General features: G+C 38.5%; 1 protein-coding gene across 2 annotated transcripts in view; it reads left to right on the top strand.

Annotated features, from left to right (window-relative positions):
• Positions 1 to 1030: 1030 nt before the first annotated feature.
• The window catches only part of plxnb1b (plexin b1b), a 70713-nt gene continuing 51717 nt past the window's right edge, over positions 1031 to 20026 (top strand). The window contains exons 1-2 of one of the 2 annotated variants that reach the window (XM_044121521.1): positions 1031 to 1465; positions 19071 to 19141. The gene's annotated coding sequence lies outside the window, so the exon portion shown is untranslated. The remainder of the gene's footprint in view (positions 1466 to 19070; positions 19142 to 20026) is intronic. The other variant, XM_044121522.1, reaches the window with a different exon arrangement.

Raw genomic sequence — 20026 nt, forward strand, 5'->3', positions numbered from 1 at the left:
ATTTCATATTGAACCTCAGAGAGAGCGCATACATGATCCTGTTATGTCTTTTAAGCTACTGATTGAAAACCTTTGAATGTGGTGAAAAATTACACAAAGGTAAAGATGATCGCAGAGTTAGAAAGTAACTAGTTACTCAATTAAATTTACCTGAGTAAGTTTTGTGGAAAAAAAGAGAGTATTTTTTGGAAATATTTTTTCTTTTTTACCACGCTATACTTTTTACTTTTACTTGAATAATGTTATTTTGAAGTATTGGTACGTTTGCTTAAGTAAAAGTTCTGGATTCTCTAATGAGGAACAAACATGTTTCAACCAAAAATTCACCAGAGACACACAGCTGCAGTTTAAAAAAAAAAAAATTCACAAGTTTTTTTTATTGAAAGAAACTGATTTGGAAAGCTTGTCTTTTGCCTGATTTAGCTATTTTTTGTTACTATATGAATTATTGTCAATTTTATTCTTAAAATACCAAAATTTCCACTTAGCTTTATATTTTGGTCCGTCCAATTAATGTATTGTATAAATATTAAATGATTGACCATTTCAAACATTATTCAGAACTTGAGTAGACTTTTTACCAAATGCTTTTTTACTCTTACTACTAGAGTAATTTGTTGGATGGATACTTTTTACATTTACTTCAGTAAAAATATGTTGAATTAGTGCTACTCGTACTTGAGTACAATTTTTGGGTACTCTGCCCACAGGTGCTTATTCGATTTAATACTTTCAATGTTAAACCACAAGACGGGACATCTTTCTTCCAAGTGATCAATAGGATACTGTTCTTATTATCATCATTGTTACCATTTTTTATTGTTATCTAAGCGCTAGCTTCCGATATTAGATTATATTTGCAAACCGGGCTGAATCTGCAGCAAACAACTTTTTCTAATAATGGGGGTAGTCTTTGTTCTGGTTCTGAAAAGTATCTCTTAATATGTCTTGCTAGCACAACGGGTAAGTACAACCCCTAATATTTCTTTCCCCTGGGATGAATTTAGTAGCAGCTTGTTGTAGAGAATCCCATGGGTACCTGAAAGCACCATTGTCCCTTCCCCTCTGTCCATCCCCTTTTGACGCCGGTGGAAATCTGGGCAACTCGGAGCAACTCCAAGCATTTCAGGCACCATTCACCGGCTGCGGTAGGGGGTCGAAGCTTGCTGAGGAGGAGCCGGAGGGAACCCGCCTCACTTCGTCGGACTTTTCTTTAAGCGCTACACAGAGAAGGAAAGCGGTGTTTTCTTCGTGAAGCGCTTTAGTGTGTGAAGCACAGAAAGTGGTTGGTGCTGGACCGGACTCTGGGATATTCTGTTGTTACGTCGGTGGAAAAAACAAAACGCTGCTGGTCTCTGCACACAGCCAGCAGCCACACTGGACAGTTTGAAGGAACTACTGGAACTTGACCTGAGCTGGAATAAAGAAGCACTATTAGTGAGGAGAAAGTTGAACTCAGAGTAAGGTGAGTGGCTGGCTCTGTGTTTGCGTGTGTTGAATTAACACCGCGCTCCTCTCAACTGTGTGTATTTTAGGCATCAATTAACAAAACAACCTTTTGTGTTTTCCCACTTGTTTCCCATCATGAACCACTTGCTGTTTTTTAAAATATTTTCGTTGAAGATGTTGGCCTTTCTTTGGTTTGTATTTTTACAGCAGAACGTCTGCTAAACACCCGTTGCAGGGCCGGTGCTAGCCATTTGGGTGCCCAGAGCGCAAATGCTTTGTGGTGCCCTTCATGTGGAACCATTTCGTGGTGGAAAAATTAAGACTCAGAAAGACTTTAAGTGGTATCAAAACGAGAAAGCAAATAAAGTCTACTGAATGAACTGTAGCAATGGGGAGTGTGACACAGAAGTAGGCCCCATCCTGTATAGTGATGTTAGAATATGACTTATTTTTGTTCTGATTTCACATGTGTTTGATGCAAACCATCAAAACCCAACAAACAGGTCTGAATTTGCCACCACAGGGAGAATAGAGTTGCGCCAGAGATTAATCTTTTTCTCAAATAAAAATGTTGCTTTTGTACATCAATATGCTTTAAATACTTTCATTTTTAATATGTTGTAATTAAAGTCGAGTTTATTAGTATGGAAAATTTTACGCAACATGATAATTCAAAGTGCTTTACATGATAAAAACACAACTCAATAAATAAACGAAACAGAAACATTACATTACAATGGCAGAAAAAGCTGGAATAATGAAAAAGTAATGAAAAGTTGTTATCCAGATCAGAATTAATCAACGCCCCACTTATCATTAATCAGATTTTAATAATCTTTGTTTTTAAGGGTCTTTTCATAGACTTCATCATATGGGCTGTCGTAAGCATGGTACATGGAGTAGACTGGTGTGAGTCCTACAATAACAGGCAGTTAGTGCTAGCCTAGATGCTATCATTACTGTTTCAGCTAGTTTTAGCTTTTTACCTAATTATAGCTTTCACATGAGCTTTCTTCACCCTGCATGGGGTATTTTACTGTGGGTCAACTTGCTAATGATAGCCTAGATGTTATCATTAGTGTGTCAGCTTGCTTTAGCGTTTTGGCTCACTTTCATTTATAAAGTGCTGTGACATTAAAACACGGCTACTAAAGAAAAATATGTTGTGCCTAAAGATGAATCCCATCTGTCATTTAAATTCTGATGCTGAAAATGTGAAATTTGTATCAATCTGTAGCTCCAGTTGGGGGCCACACAAAATGGCTCCAAGAGCCACGAGCGGTCCTTGGACCACACTTTGGAAACCTCTGAATTAGATCAGTGTTTCATTTTAAGACATCTTAATTATTATTGGTTGCTATTTGGATAGGAAAAATATTATATTCCAATCACAAACAATACTTTTCAACTGAATGAAAAGAACCGTGACATGTCTGTCACCTAACCACTAAAAGTCAGAAGTCAGCTAGTTTTTAACATAAAAAAAAAAAAAATTAAGTAATTTTTTTGTGATTTTATTGATCACAAATTTCCAAACGTTTCTCTGTAAAGAGGGAGATGAAATTCGTCTAGTGAAACGCTGTGCTCTTTTGACAATAAGACCCATGGTGAAACATGTTTGGGATGTTTGTACAGGCAGCGTCCCTTGAGAACAGGATGTTTTCAACCAGAATCAGTCTTTCTTTCTGTCTTTGAGACGGGTATTATGAGGATGTGCATCATCCTCTGTGATTCAGTGAAGAAACTACTTTCAGCTGGCAGTTGTTGCTTTTGGGTGAACAAACCCCCCTGGTGGTTCTGGTTCTAAACCACTTATTACCAAAGTACAAAGCAAATGATGAAGGCCTCCATTACAATAATCTCCAAGTAGCCATTGATGTGATTTCGGGCACCTGTTTTTTTGTTTTTTTTTTGTTTGTTTGTTTGTTTTTAATAGCCAGAGTGAGGTCAGGTTTAGAACATTTATGACCGTGTTATATCTACTGTTTGGACCGTGCCTGAACTCCACATGCCAAAGGCATTGTTCAGGAATTTAATAATGAAAACTCAAATTTAAGGAAGATTCAGACCTATTGTTGTGTACCAGCAGTTTTCTCCTTTAGTTCCATTATTTACTCCAACGAAAATATTTAGGAATTATGAAGGTAATATAAGTTAAAAAAATTATTTTTTTACATGTATGAGTCAGTCGGTCCTTTTAAAGCACAGAATAATAAAACATGAGTGCACTGACTGAAACAGTTGGGGCCCATAGTTTTATTATTCAATACTTGATCCACATAGACATTTAATAATAATGCTCGTAGAATTAATTAACTCTTGTAAGCTGCTTGTGGGTCAGACAGACTAACTGCATTTTATTGTTGAAATTCAATACAGACACAAACTTTTTACACTTAAAAACAAAAAAAGATGTTCCTATCATTTTAAATGCATCAAGATAAACAGAAAACATGGTTGCTTTTTGCCTTTTAACTTTAAAAGAAAAAAATTTAAGAAAAGATTAATACTCATTATGAGAAGACCAGTACATTTTAAAAGTACATTTTTATTCAAAGATTAAAAAAAAACATCTTTAAATTGACCTGTAAGGCTGTACTACATTTTTTTTGTTTGTACTTATTATATGAATATTTTTTTAATAAGTCAATATCAAACAAATATTGTTTATGAAAATATGATTATTTGTGGGTCAATGACTGCTTGTGGTGTTTCTAGGTACACAAGGTGAAAAGCCTGTGACTATTAGTTCTCTACACTCAGAGTTGGTTTGTAACTAGTTACATTTACTCACTTCCATTTATCTGAGTAACCTTTTTGAAAAAGTGTGCTTCTTACGTGAACCTGGGTAATTTTATTACAAAGTATCATGAAGTATTGTTAGTTTTACTTGAGTAAATGGATCCTCTGCCCACTGTAACTTCACTGGATGAAGAACAAACCTGTTTTAATCAGAAATTCACCAGACACACACCTGCAGTTTTTAAAGTTCCATTAGTTTATTTATTGAAAGAATCTGATTTGGAAAAAATGTATTTCGCCTGATTTTATTTTTTGTTGCTTTTATGAATTATTGTCATTTTGGTCTGTAAAACTTCCACTTAACTTTATTTTTTGGTCCATCTGATTTTTAAATATTAAATGATAATTTGATCAGATACTCAGTACTTTAGCAGACTTTTTACCAAATACTTTTTTTAACTCTTGCTTGCCTAACTTCTTGGACGGATACTTTTTATTTTTACTTGAGTAAAAATATGTTGAGGTAGTTCTACTCTTACTTGACTGCAGTCTTTGGCTACTCCACCCACCTCTGTCTACACTAAACAATAGCCAGCTCATGAATCGTCAGTGAAGGTGCGAAATGTGACGAAGGGTGTCGGCAGCTGCTCGGATGCCACAGAGCCTTTTCATCACTGCGCTGCTTTCCACAAACAAACCAGCGTATGCAAAATGTACTCACCTGGTCTCTTCAACACAAGCAAGGCCACACGTTATTTGAGAGTGTAAGGGAACATGGTGATGGCTGCTGTGGTGGTGCAGGGCCAAAGCACGACCCACATATTGAGGCCTTAGTCCTCGTGCCGGTGGACTAATGTGCAAATGTCCCAGCCTGGCGACATTTGCCGCATGTCCTCCCCCTCTCTCATTACCCTCTTTCCTGTCAAAAAAAAAGAGAATATGGTGATGGCGGTGCCATGTTTGTGCCTGCTTCAGCTAAGCCAGCGACCCCACCTTCTGATCACCAGTGTGCCGATATCTTCATTATGGGAAAATGACTCTGCTTCTCAGACGTCGATGTGTGACCAGGGATTTCATGAAGGCATTTTGTGTTTATATGGGTTGAAGACAAGGAGTCTGGAAATGTTTAGAGCTAAGATTTCACACATATGAAGTCTCAGCTCTGAAACGAAATAACTCAAGTAGAAACGTGTTTCTCTTCAAATATCTTTCTGGCAGTTTGGTTAAGAGGAAGCTGAGCAGAGAAGACGTTGGAGTAGGGGATATGATCCTTGACCATTCTGATGGATGGAAGAGCTGGTGTGAACTTCCTTCTTGTCTCTCTGCTCTCTGGTCCTGCTCTACATCCACCTCCTCTTGGATTTGGGGTCATAGTTCAGATATTAGTTGAGCTTTCGAGATGCTAACTAGCTGCTCCCGGTTGTAAAAAGAAAAGCCAAAAAAAATAACCCTGTTGCCATGATTGTGCACCGTAGCAACTGTCTGAAAGTAAAAAAGCAGTAACAAAAATCCGTCCAGAACCAGTGAATAACTGTCCAATTCGATTCCTCAACGGAAAAATGTACATAGTCTCAAAAAGAACAGATCAGAACTTGCGTAGCAAACTCTGCCCCAACATGCTGCCACCATCAGCAATTCTAGAATCTAAAACAAGATGGGCACCTTCCTCCTTGCAATGCTCTATAGAGTGAATGGGTAAAGAAGATCAGTGGAAAGTCTTTTCTTGTTCACGGTATAGCCTGTGTTGAGGTCTTTAACCTCGTCAGGTTTCCAAAAATGATCTAAATTAGTTGTTGCTTAGGAACGACCGTACCCGGAGCTACTTTTCCCTGCGTTCTCAGAAGAGTCCGTGGGATCCAGGTTGCAGATGTGAAAATTTGCTAACGCCTTAAAGTTCACCATTCTTTGGGCGAAAGCAGCATAACTGACCTCTTCCTGTTCTTTTGTGCCATAAAATGAGATGCAGATATTCAACGGTATTCTGACATAATCCTTGCCAGTGGGCCTTTGCAGAAACTGGAAACTCAACCTAGTAGACGGCCATTATTCTCCAACACACCTGCCTAACCAAACAGGCCGTGTGCCAGGTAACGGAAGCCCTGCTGTGACAATAAGGGACTAATAATAAGAAATAATCAAACAGTAAGTGTGCTCTGCTCAACTCCCACAGTCTTACTACTTGTATTTATTACTCTGCTTAGTGTAGTTTTTTTTGTGGTTTTTTTTCACCTGATGTTTAGGTTGCCAGACCGGCAGTGGAGGTGTTGAGAATTTCCTTTGAAATCAGGGAGACTGATGATAACTCTCCCAGTGAAAATAAAGCGACCCAGATGCACGCACCGCTGCTGTGGAATGTGGAGGAGATTTGAGATCTTTGAAAGATCAAGTGCTCTGTGAGCATGTGAATTATTAACTCGCTGTATGCTCCCACGCCTTGACGCTCATGGTGTTTAAGTGTCGGCAGTGCGTTCTCCAGGAAGCGGCAGGTGCGGTTGTGTGAAGCCGGCGCTGAAACGGGTTTGAGGAGCTCCGTCTCCGGAAGAAGTGAGCCGCTTAGAACCTGAGGAAGGCTTGCGTGCACGTTTTAGAGGTTGAGTGGGAATGAACAAATGTTTCAGTGTGTTTATTACTAAACTAGGTTGGTGTGCTTTTGGTTTCCAGAAGCGGTTTGCTTGATGTTTTTTGATCACTTTGCAGAACAGTCAACACTGCTGTAAACACTGCAAAAACTCAAAATCTTACCAACTCATTTTTGTCTAGTTTTTAGTGAAAATATCTTAGTAAACCTTAGACAAAACTAACTTGCAAGTAATCTTTCAGCCAATAATTCCTTAATATTGACAAAAAAGTTCTAGTTCCATTGGCAGATTATTTCACTTATAACAATAAATTTTTTCTATAAGTAAAATAATTTGCCAGTAAAACTGGAACTTTTTCATCAATATTAAATAATTATTGACTTAAAACAAGCACCTATATATTCCCAAAAAGTTACTTCTAAGTTATGTTTGTCTTATTTCAAGTGTGCTAAGACATTTGCACTAGAAACTAGACAAAAATAATTGGTAAGATTTTGTGTTTTAGCAGTGAGCTGCTTTTTTATGAGCTCAGCTGTTTGGGTCTGAAGGACGGCTTTTGTCAAAGGTTTTCTCCTCTTAGACTTCATTCACCACTCTCTGTGCTGCTCCGTGTTGATGTGAAATCCGAAACTGATGGCGAAATTTCCTGAAATGATTTGAATTCACCTTTACTGGTGTACGAATAGTCCTGAATAAAACTGAAACTGGTGAAACTGTTACCAGTGAAAGTTTCACCTTAAACACTGAGCTCTTTCTGAACAGAACAGGGTACACAGTTCAAGTCATGCAATGGTTCTGAAAAGTGTCCACACCTCTGTCAAACCGCCAGGCACTCAGGATCAGAAAAAAAAAAAGATCATTTTGAAACTTGTTCCACACTGAAAACCAAACAAATCTGTTGGGAGGAGAAAAATTCAAAAATTGCAGTTCCAGAGTTGAACTACTTTTTTGTAGCGAATGTTTTATTGAATTTAAGCATTCAGTCTCTGGTAGAATTTGCATCTTCACTTTGCAGTGCAAAGGCTCTCTAAATCTCCCTGTTGCAAAGTCAGTGTGTTTGTAGCAATGAGAGAGACTTGGTTTGTAGCGAGGTTTAGAACAACGCTTCACGTTAATTAGTCCAACATGAAGCCAGGTCAGGTGAAGCAGCAAGTTCTGTCTGATGAAATGTAGGTTTATTTTCAGTAGACATTTACGTGTTTTGCCACCATTGGTGGGACAGCTGCTCTGGTGTAGCAGAACAATGACCTCCAAGATATTCACGCTGCAAAATCATTAAACCTTACAGAGTTTTATTGTTCTAGTTTCTAGTGCAAATATCTTAGTACACTTGAAATAAGAAAAGCTAACTTACAAGTTATTTTTCAGCAAGATAAAAGGAGCTTGTTTTAAGCAAATAACTCCTTAATATAGATGGGAAAAGTTTAAATTTCATTGGCAGATTATTTCCCTTATAACATTGGAAAAAATATCTTGTTATAAGTTAAATAATCTGCCAGGGGAACTAGTTCTTTTTCAATATTAAGGACTTACTTAAAACAAGCTCCTATATCTTGCTGAAAATGTACTTGTTTTTCTTTCACGTTTACTAAGATATCCACACTAAAAGCTAGACCAAAACTACTTGGTTAGATTTAGTTTTTTTGCAGTGCACTGCCAGATGTGGTAAACCAAGAATCTTCAGGAAAAACCTGCGACGTAGTATATCGGCTTAAAATTCAAACCACCACATAGCAGAACACTTTCGAAAGTTCTTGAAGAGAAATATACAGTCCATTTAGACAGTCTTATCCACCACTATTCATAACCTCACAACTGACTGGCATCTTTCTGTTTTGTTATTGTTACTCTGCCTCCGGCGTTGTTTTGTCGCACAATAAATGGTCGCTCACGCTTGCTTGCTAGAAGTTTGTCATCTTGATTTTGTCTGTAACTCGGTGTTGAGCATTGCTTTCTTCCTTTTTGCTCTGGTTCATGAGATAATTTACTTATTGTCACTTGGTAGATTAATTCCTCACTTTATTGTTTCTTATTCAATGTTGGACGCTTATTAGAACCCAGTATAAACCTTTCCTTGTACCTGCATCATTGCATGCTCCTGCTTACCGTTTAATTTTTTGGTTTGTGAAGCAGTTGTTGATGGAAAGAGAGCCAATGAGAAAAACTGATGGCTTCCTGATGAAACCTACACTTGGGTCTGTCACGATAAAAAATTTTGTTGAGCGATTAAAATATTGCGATAAACGCTAATATTATTTGAAGACCTTTTCACACTGATTTAATGGAAATGACGTAATAATGCATGCGATTTCCTGCCAAAGATAGTTACACTTTATTTTCAAAAGAACACGTAACACTGGAACTGATAAAATAAACAAAACAACCAAAAACAAAATTAAGGGTGTGCTGTGATGGCGTAGGGGATAGCGCCACCCACATTTGGAGGCCTTCAGTCCTCGACGCGGCCGTCGCAGGTTTGATTCCCGGACCCGACCGGCATTTGCCGCATGTCTTCCCCCATCTTCTTCCCCGTTTCCTGTCAGCCTGCTGTCATATAAGGGACACTAGAGCCCATAAAAAGACCCCCTGGAGGGAAATAAAATAAAGTAAAATGGATTCTCAGTCTCCATTAACAAAAATGTACTTGAATAAAAACACCAAAGTGTAAATAAATACTGTATTCAACCAAAAGAGTTCAGATTATGAAGTCTGTTTACCATATTGCCCTTCAGTAATCATTAGATTTAAATAGAGAAGATGAGCACATCGACTACCTGATGCAATAGTTCACACTACACGTTAGTTCACACCTACATTTTCCCCTTAAGACAATCTTGGAACGTTGGTCGTTCTAAGATTGTTCTAAATTTAGTACAATCTTGGCTCTAGTGACACTACAGCCACATGCACTGCAGGTAGATTGTAGTAAAGCATTGATTAATGCTTGGTTTTAAAATTAGTTAACTGGACTTGTAGCCATTATTTTGTGCCCATTGTTGGACACCACACGGCTGGATGAACTGATCGAACCGTTATACCTAGGATTGGTACAACGGTTCCTTATACTAAGGAAATGAAGAAGGGAGGGTCAGTGGAGAGCAGCAGAGTTGAGCCTTTTTCATTCAGTGTCATCAACAGAAAGAGAAAAAGACCGGAAGAAACAATAAAGCCGATAATTAAATAAGGTCGATAGTTTTAATTTATTGTGCGTTTAATTGATTTATTTATCGGACAGGCCTACCTACACAAAGTTGCAGACTTTGTTCTGTGTTGTTTTGAACATGGTTTTTAGGCAGAATCCTTCAAGTCGAGCTCTAATCCGCTCTTCTGTTTTACAGTAGGGTCTAATCTTAATCCAGTTTTAATTGAGCCTAATTAGACCTCAGATTAGGACAAGATAAAAGCTGATGTTATCTTCTGCTTTACATCTTACATGGAATCTATCTCCATGTAAGCACTGTTTGTTTTTGCTTTTTTGTAATATTCCAAAAGAACTCCTCACCCATTGTTTTTTGTTTCTTTTAAATTGGCAATGGATAGATTATTACTATAAATGATGATATTGTTTAATTCAAAGTCATTTTCAAGTAACATAATGGTATTGGCAACCTATTTTAATCCAACATGAACATTAAGCAGTGTTGATGATTATGACTGCATCACAACTAAAAATGCAGCGAGCCACAGAGAGACTCTTGAAGTTTCTCAGAACGATATATATGAATGGAGATGAGAGGTAACATTACAGACTTACAGTAAATATAGTTCTTAAATGGTTATCCTGTTTAACCTGACTGAGTGTTCCTCTTTCTCTCTTAGTTCGACATATTCCAGTTCTGAAACTGATAGCTAGTCTAGGCACAGTTCCTCTTTGGGGATGGTGATTGATTCCACCTTCAACCACTTGCTGGGTTTTGGGGAGACGGTCTTCCCCAAAGTTTGAAGTTATTAAGTTTTAGGCTTGTTGCTGTTGCAATTTGTTTGTAATGGTTTGGTTCAGATATGTTTGGGAGTGTGCTTTAAAGCACAGGACGAGTTCATAATCAAAGTAAAGACAACCGGTTAAACAAAAGACAGAACTCAAAAATTAAAGAAGCTCAAATAATTTTTCTTCATCTACCACATTCAGAACACGATAAGGTAAAGAAATGTGGCTGCAGGAACCCACACCATAGATCTCTTGGAGGAGGAAGTAGAAGACGGGTTAATATTGATGCTAGGCCTGTCACAATAAACAATAAATCAATTAATCGCATGATAAATTAAAACAAGCTCATTAATGTCCATTTACATGACCAAAGATGGTCGTCGGTTTGGTGCTTTGGTATCAGCTTGTTTTTTATTTTGAGTGATAATTTTCTTTAGAGTCTTCATAATTAGTTTTATTTGATGTTTCTGTTTATTTATGTTGGATATTTAAAATGTCTTTCAGGGTTAAATCTTCTTCAGAATTTAAAGTTTATTGATCTTTAAGAATATGTTCTTTCATAATTATGCGGTTACCATTATAATATTGGAAACTCGTCTCAAAACAACAATATTATTGTTTATCGCTATAACTTCTGGAACGATTTCTCATCCTGAAATTGTGTTATTGTGCCAGCTATTTGACACCAAATAGAACCCAACTGGATATTGAGAAGGATTTTAAGGATAAAAAAGAAAGATACATTGTGGTAAAAACAAGAATAGAGAATGAACCAGTAGCACTAACAAGTATGTACACCCCCAAAATCATGTTTAATTAAATCGTATTTAATAGTAACAGAGACAAAGGATATTTTGACATGTTTACACAAATTGGATATTATTAGAAATCATAAAATGGATACAACCAGCTTAAAAGAAGAATATAATTCTTCTGACAAAGTTCCTGAATTTATCTTTAGAGAAAATGGAGATTATAGATGTTCAGAGAAGCTCACACACATTATTCAGTTTTACATAAAGTTCATTCAGGATGGACAAGTTTTTATTTTATTTCATTTTATTTAATTTTTTTTTATAAATGCTGAGGAAAAACTGCAGAATATACACAATGTGTTGAATCATAACACATGGTGTTAAATTAATAAAACTGAGCAGAAAACAGGATGACATTTACCAAACAAAGAAAAAAGGTTGAAAAAGAAAAAAACAACAAAATCGTATAAAACTGAAGAGTTTAGGAGGAAATTCAGAATTCAGAAGAGATTTTTTTATTTTTTTTTATTTTTTTATCTAGACAAATTTAAACCACAGACATGCAAACTGAAGTCAGCATATTTTTACTGGTGTGTGTTTTGCCTTCGTGCTCCTGCATGTAGCCTTGCAACCTTCACACAGAGAATGTAGAAAATACTGTTTGGATGTTTTCAACTGGGTTTATTTTTGAATTTTCTTTCCAGAGGCTACATTGTCTGTGCACAGTCAACTTTACGGGGGAGTGGAGTGGGTGTGGGGAGATGACGAGGAAAAGCAGCCCCTTCTCCTTTGTTTCTTTTGTTGTGGAGGAGGCTGAAAAGAACCGGCCGCTGAAGGAGCGCCACGTTAGGTGGAGGTTATGGACCCGTGTGCAGAGAGGTTGAGGCATGGAGCTGATGTTGAAGTATTTAATAGGTCTGTCATGATGACAAATTTTGCTGGACGATAAATTGTCCCAGAAGTTATTGCGATAAACGATAATGTCGTTGTTTGGAGACCATTTTCAAGTTGTATAACAATAATAATAATCATAATGCAAGGACATATTCTCAAAGATCAATAAACTTTAAATTTTTATGAGCATTTAACAACTGGAACCGGTAGACATTATAAATATCCAAAATAAAAAAAACAAGGAACATAATTAAACTATAATAACAAAGAATAACTAGACATAAGAAATAAACAAACTAGAATCACTAAGAAAGAACTGAACTAAAGTAAATAAAGGAACAGGACTGGTCTGATGAAAATAAGAGACTGAGGAAAGCTGAAATAAACAAACCCTGCAACAACTCAGGGTCCTGACAGGCGGGGGTGTGGGGCGGGGTGGAGGATGGGTGGGGTGAGGATGGAAAACTGTCTGTCGGTGGGAAAACGGCTGGTGCTTCCTTCAGACTCCTCAGAGACAGCTCAGGTGAGTGGGTGTGGCTGCAGAGGTAATGTTCGCCGTCTATTTGTTTCCCAGGCGGCATCATCCAATCCTGGTCAACTTGGTGAAACCAATGCTGCAACCTGAGGGTTTGTTGTTGGATTTGGATCACTGTAATTACAGCGACGTATCTCGCTGATTGTCGATGGCAGGATTGCCTTTAATCCTGGATTTGAATTTCTGAGAATGGTTCTGGGAGGCCTCTGTGAAACTAAACCGTCTCTAGCTGACATCTGCTCGCTGGTTCTGGCTTTTGCAGCCAGAGGCAGGGATATGAGAGGTAGCAGTGTACTGTGGTTACACCGGGAAGGTGTGTTTTTTTTTCCTCTTGGTCATGCAAGCATGAATGTGTGTGGCTTTTCCCAGCCAGAGGAGAGGCATGAAAAGCAGCATTTTGAAAGGCAGCCAGTTAGATGTCGTCCAGTGGCAACCATGAAAGCTCCTGGAGAAGAGTGAACACTCAGTTTCCCTAGAAACGCCCTTTTTCTCTAGACAGCATGCTCTAATTTGACTCCCCTCACACACCCTGCACCCCTTTCCTTTAAATGCTTTGGGGGGAGGACTTCTTTTATAAGGAAACGAGGAGAGTTTCTATGGAGGGCAAAAAAAAACAAATGTTTGAAAGGCATATAAGTTTAGACCAGCTGGTGGGCTCTCCATTGACCCAGCAGTTAGCCTACGGTGCCTAAGACTGCCCTACCTAGCTTAAAGTATGCAACCTTTTGGTCAGAGTTGGGCAGTAACTAGTTACTTTTACTCAATTACATTCACTTCAGCAACTTTTTTTGAAAAAAAAAAGAAGGTACTTTTGGGAGTGTTTTTGCTACACTGTAGTTTTCGCTTTTACTTGAATTTTATGATGAAGTATTTCTGCTCTTACTTGAGTAAAATTTCTGGATTCTCTACCCACTGAATGAAGAACAAACATGTTTTAACCAAAACTGCATCAGACACACACCTGCAGTTTAGTTTTTTCCCACCAGGGGGTCTTTTTGTGGGCTCTACTGTCCCTTATATGACAGTAGGCTGACAGGAAAGGGGGAAGGAGAGGGGGGAAGACATGCGGCAAATGTCGTCAGGTCCGGGAATCGAACCCGCGACGGCTGCGTCGAGGACTCAGGGCCTCCATACGTGGGTCGCACTGTCCCCTATGCCACCGCAGCACGCCCACACCTGTAGTTTTTGTTAACGTTTCATACTGAAAAAAAAACAAAAAACATTTTTGTGCCTGATTTTTTTTTTGTTTTTTTGTTTTGTTTATGAATTAGTGTCATTTCCATCAATATAATGTCAAAATTTCCACTTTACTTTATATTTTGGTCCATTTGATTATGTAATTTTTTAATATTTGGTAATTTGATCAGTTACTCAGTACTTGTGTTGACATTTTTACTAAATACTGTTTTTTTACTCTTACTTGAGTAATTTCTTGGACGGCTACCTTTAACCTTTACTTGAGTGAAAATATGTTGAAGTATTGCTACTCTTACTTGAGCTCAATTTTCTAGATACTCTACTCAGCTCTGCTTTTGGTTGTGGGGGGAAAAAAAACTACATGTGTCTCAGTTATGAGTTTTTTTCAGCCTGTAGTAATGTCATTAAGTAGTGAAAGTAAACTTTACTCAACTGTGGTTTGCAGTATTAAATATTGTTGTACTTTGTTTCCAGAGTTGGAGCTAGCGACTCCCATGGGCCATCAAAGCTGATCTCCTGGTAGCTCCTTTGATGGCCCGTTAGAGCCGCTAGCTCCACTACTCTGTTGGGAAGCGATCTCACATTTTCCTTGATGATGGACTGGATGACGGGTCCATACCCTGGTTGTGGCGCCGGATGCCTGTGCGTCTTCCTCCTCACCTCATGGGGAATATCGGGTCGCTCGGTGGGAGGCGGTACAGTGGAGCTACTGAAAGCTAGCATACCTGGTGTAAACAACGGTCACTGTGAATAAAATAAAAAAAAAGAGGTTAAAAAACAAAAAACAGAGCTGTCCAGAGGATAGTCATCCCAAATGTGAACAGAATAGTAGTGAGCACAGAAACGTGTAAAAATAGATTTAAAAACACAAGAAAATGCATGCTGAAAGGTGAGAGCTGCTGAAACGGGCTGCCAGTTTGAACACAAAGAACGGACTGGGTCAGATACAGTTCACCATGTTTGGACCCCACCCTGAAGAACCAGGCTTTCCCCCAGAAAACCTGCTAAGCCCTGTGGGGGTCCACCAGCAACCCAATGGGTTTTTGTAAAAAAAAAAAAAGAAAAAAGAAAGTTAAAAGTTGACAGGAAATGAAAAAATATGACAAGGTAATTATATGCTATGGTAAGACATTGTTGACAATACTTAAAGCTGCTGTCTATAACTTTTACAATAATTCAGTTTTTTTTTTTTTACATACTTGTACAACTGTCACAGTATGGGATAAGATCTGTTTAAAACAAAAAAGGGTTGATAATTCTGTTAGTAAGCTTACAGTTTCTTTCATTTCCTTGAGAAAATCCTTTCTTTGAGAGTTTTTACTTGGTAAATAGTTTGTTCTGTTCCATACATTGTTCACTCTTTGTATCCCGGTAAAAGAAAATGTACATTTTTGTTTACACTGATATTTACTGGCTATAGAGGACCACATCCACCAGCGAACAGCTAAAATGAAACTCTGCAGTTATATTGGGTGTAAACAATTAGATCGTCCTACATCAGAGTTCTGCCTGCAGTTTAACCATATAAATTTATGGAAACAGGAGTGTAAACAGGCAATGTGTGTTTTGTTTGGTGTAACATACAAACTTCAATAAATCTGCCAAACAGTCGAAACACCGAGTTCCTTTAAATCTAGACTATAAACCCACCTGTTCAAAGCTGCTTCTGAACCATGATAAATGAAACACTGACCAACATATTTTCTGCGTATGATTTTTGCTGATGGCGCTCGTCAAAATGTGTCGCCGCTGAAATGTGCTACACAAATGAACATGACTGACTGATAATAAAGCTTTATGCTAAACTAGACAAACTCTAAATGTCTGCTATTGTTATTGTTTATGTCAGCGGTATCATCAGAACAGCCCCACATCTACCCCCGCACCAGCACAGGCTTATTGCACTCAATATTGATTACTACAGTAATCCCATGACCTAATACCCAACATAGCAGAGGATAATTAAAAGTGGCCTGATTTACATTTGTACCCAGTGAACAAGCACGATTTATGCACCTAAAGGCATTAATATATTTCTGTTTATTCTTGTTTTATTTTTACTGATCACACCAACTTCACGTCTACTATCCATCTTTAAAGGCTATGCATGCTTCATTTTAAACGCTACATGTCACTGCTGAGAAGATGCAAGCAGAAAAAGAACCTATAGAGGAGAAGACCTCAGAGACATGATTGAGCAGGTTTGGTTTGGTAGAACTTAACTGGGCTGAGTCCTGATCTCAAATTGATAGAAGATCGTTGGGATGAATTGGTGTGAAAACGTGTCCGGTACCAGAGCTCAAGACTCTCCTGGAGGAGAGATGTTGTCTTAGACACACTTCATGAGCTTCTTCCTAAAGGAAGCGAAGCTGCTGTAGCCGCATTAATGTCTTTTAATTAAGAATGGGATGTCATTCAAAATACTATTGGCATTATAGTTTAGCAACACACCATGTTTGGGGGAAATGGTAATTTAGGCTGGAGGGATCTGAATTGAATTAAACCCAGGTTCATATGGTGCCAAACCTATTGGCTGAATGGGTTAAAAGATGAAGCAGAAAACCCCGATCCACTTCCCACCAAGTGTATATTTTAGGTATCCGAAGAAAGGAAAACTTGAAATTTCTGTAGTTTAATTACAGAGCAGCTTTGCCCGAAGGCACACTATCGCTGTTGATTTCTTAAAGGACGGCTTGGTAGGCAAGGAAACTGTGGCGTTGTTGGTATGTGTGGCCTCGGGCGTGTGAGGGTTCCACAGCCACTGGGCAGACGGAAACAAGATTTCAGTAAAAATGTAAAAGGCACTCGAGGTTGCTGAGGTGGTGCTGACCAAATCAAGAGTAAACCATGATTTGATTGTTCTGTCTTCCACACCTATGGGTGGATCACATCTGCTTTCTACATATAGTACTTTTTAATCTATTGGATAATCATCTTCAACTTTTTTTTGTTCCACCAGATGGATCATCATGTGATGTGGTTTTTAACCTTTACTAGAAACAACTGATTGGTTAAGAAAACATCATATATGCCGTTTGCATGAACCAGTTCACATCAGTTCTCTTTTTCTTGGTAGTCAAAGGATTTGTGATAAATGTTAAATCTAGTTATATTTTAAAAGAAGCTTAGAGTACATGCACATCTACAGGCAATCACATATTGCTATGACGTTTTATCATAATTGGTTCTGAGCCTAGTTTGGGTCATTTGATTAATATGAAACATGAAGTTTAGTCGCTGAATATCTGAGCTTCATATGCTTATTAATGTGAGCGGAAGTGACTTAGTTCTTGCAGAGATTAAACTGTAGTCTGGCAGTAGTAGTAGTACCAGCAGCAGTAGGTGTTGCTGCATGTTGTTTTTAAAGGTACAGTGCATTTGGAAAGTGTTCACAACGGCTCACTTTTCCCTCATATTGTCTTTCTGTCTCATTTCCCCTCCAGACTATAAACCTAACATCTCATAATGATGCTTCATTTTACTTATTTATAGATTTTTGCAATTCCAATGAAAAGAAGACATGCATATGAGTATTCACAGCCTTTGTTGATGCCCCTTTGGCACCAAGTACAGTCTCTGCTGTTTGAATTTGCTAGAGCAGGTTTTCACCCAGGATGTCTCTGTACATCGCTTCTTCTATCTTTGCCTTTATGCTCTCCCGCCAGGTCCTATCACTGAAAACCATTCCAGCAGTATGATGCTGCCACCGCCGCTCTTCATCCAATGAAGAGTCCAGCCATTTTAATATTCACACCGGGCATTTCCTTTCTTCTGCCTTAAGTGTCCTACAGTCGCCTTTTAGCATCATATTACATCTTGAGGTCAGAATTGCAGAAAACATGACATAACACTGTCATGAACATGAAGGAGTCTTCAGAAATGTCTCTGACTGGGGCGTGCTGTGGTGGCGCAGGGGGTCAGCATGCCCCACGTTTGGAGGCCGCAGTCCTCGACGCGGATGTCGCGGGTTCGACTCCCGGTCCCGACGACCTTCGCCGCATGTCTTCCCCTCTCTCCTCGCCCTCTTTCCTGTCTGCCTACTGTCACAAAAATACGAGCCACTTGCGCCGCAAAAACTCTTCGGAGAAAAAGAAGAAAAACTAAAAAAATATGTCTATGACTGTTGTCATGAAGTGTCATGCGGTAAATAATGACACTTTACCCAATTAATAGTTGACTCTTAATGAAAGTTTTGATACAACTTTACATAAAATGTTATCATTTACCAAATAATGCTAATGCACTTTTAATGGCCTTTTAATACAACGTTCAAAGCCCCTCTGCATTAAAAATGTCATTATTTACTGACTAACACTTCATGGCAACAGTCATAAACATTCGTGAAGACCCCTTCATGTTTATAACGGAGCCATGTCAGTCTAATGCACACCCCTTCTAATAAAGTTACTGTTTTCTGAGATGCATTTTAGACTAATTGGTGAAACAGCATTGTGTTGATTAAGACAGGAACTGTAACGTTTTGCAGTTCTCCTTTGCGTCTGTTTGAGGTCATTTGTAAACCCAAACACGGTGGATTGTGCAAAATCGTCCCTTAAACCGGCGCTTCCTGGACAAACTGTAGCTCTTTCTCAGCATCTTAATAAGATTGGAGGGATAACCTCCAGACAAACAAGCAAACTCAATCACCCACTGCCGCATCAAGCTTGGATAAGCTCCGCTCAATCCGCCTCCCAGCGGGGAGAGAGGCTTTGTAGATGGGAGAACAGCTGTGAGGAGGATTCCTCCACTCAGCCTTCCACCTAAAGCTTTGGCACCGACTCACAAAAAAAAACCGAAAAAAACCCCACAAGTTTCTGCAGATAACAAACTATATCATGTTTTGTCACGCACACTTCCTTCACAGGAAATTCAAACTCATTTTGGATGGAGAAAAAAGTTTGAGCCTGAACTGAAATGGTCTCCTTAACAATGGTCACAGTAGCTTTTAAAGACATGTTTGTTCACTTATCTAACTCTGTGCATTTTTGCAGGTTTTGACCAAACAAAATGGCAGCCATGGATGAATCTGGAATGGCAGGAAAGGGGCACTGAGCGTCCAGAGGTAGGAAACCCAACGCCAGCCTGTAAAACAAAAAGAAAGTTGAATATGAAAAGCAGTAGTTTTACTCCAATATATAAAAATAACAATGCGACTTCCTGAATAATGAAAGATCTTTTTTAATATTATGCTTAAATGGCATGTTTTAGTCTTTGATTGCAGTATCCCAACTTGAGTGTTTCTCTAAATTTGGATGCAGTTTCCTTCTTTGTTTGTTATCACAGATAATACACACAAAAAGGGATTGTTGGTGGCATCTGTGCTGCTTTTCGACCTCCAGGTCCTCTAAGATCCGAGGTTTAAACCCCCCCAAAAAACCAAAACGTGAAACTAAATATTTTTCTAACAGTGAAAAATCAGGGGTCAGAAATCACGAACTGAGCTTTAAACAATCTGCACTCACAGTAGGATTGGACTCATCTAGAGTTTAGATGTCAAATATTTTGATTTGTCTTCCGTTGCCAAACTCTATGAGCTAAACGCTCCAGTGAATCAGGGGCCAACTTCAGCGCTGTGTCCACAACGATTTGTTGAACTCGCAAAGTAAATATTTGTAGTCGAATGTGTAGAATACTTTACAATTGCACGTAAAATTTTTGGTAGCATTTCATTTAAAGGGTTGTGCATAATACCGACATAACATCTGTCGTAAACATGGAGTCTTCATGACTGTTGTTAATCAGTGTCATTCGGTAAATAATGACGATTTTAAAGCAAGTTTTTAAAATAAAGTTTGCATTAAAAGTGTCATTACTGACCGAACGACGCGTCATGACAACAGTCGTAAACATTTATGAAGACTCCTTCATGTTGACGACGGTGTCATGTCAGGCTTGTGCTCACCGCTTCAAGCAAAGTGTTGCCAAATCTTTGGATTGCTAAATGGAA

The sequence above is a fragment of the Gambusia affinis genome, linkage group LG07 (genome assembly GCF_019740435.1).
Source record: "Gambusia affinis linkage group LG07, SWU_Gaff_1.0, whole genome shotgun sequence".
Classification (NCBI taxonomy): domain Eukaryota; kingdom Metazoa; phylum Chordata; class Actinopteri; order Cyprinodontiformes; family Poeciliidae; genus Gambusia; species Gambusia affinis.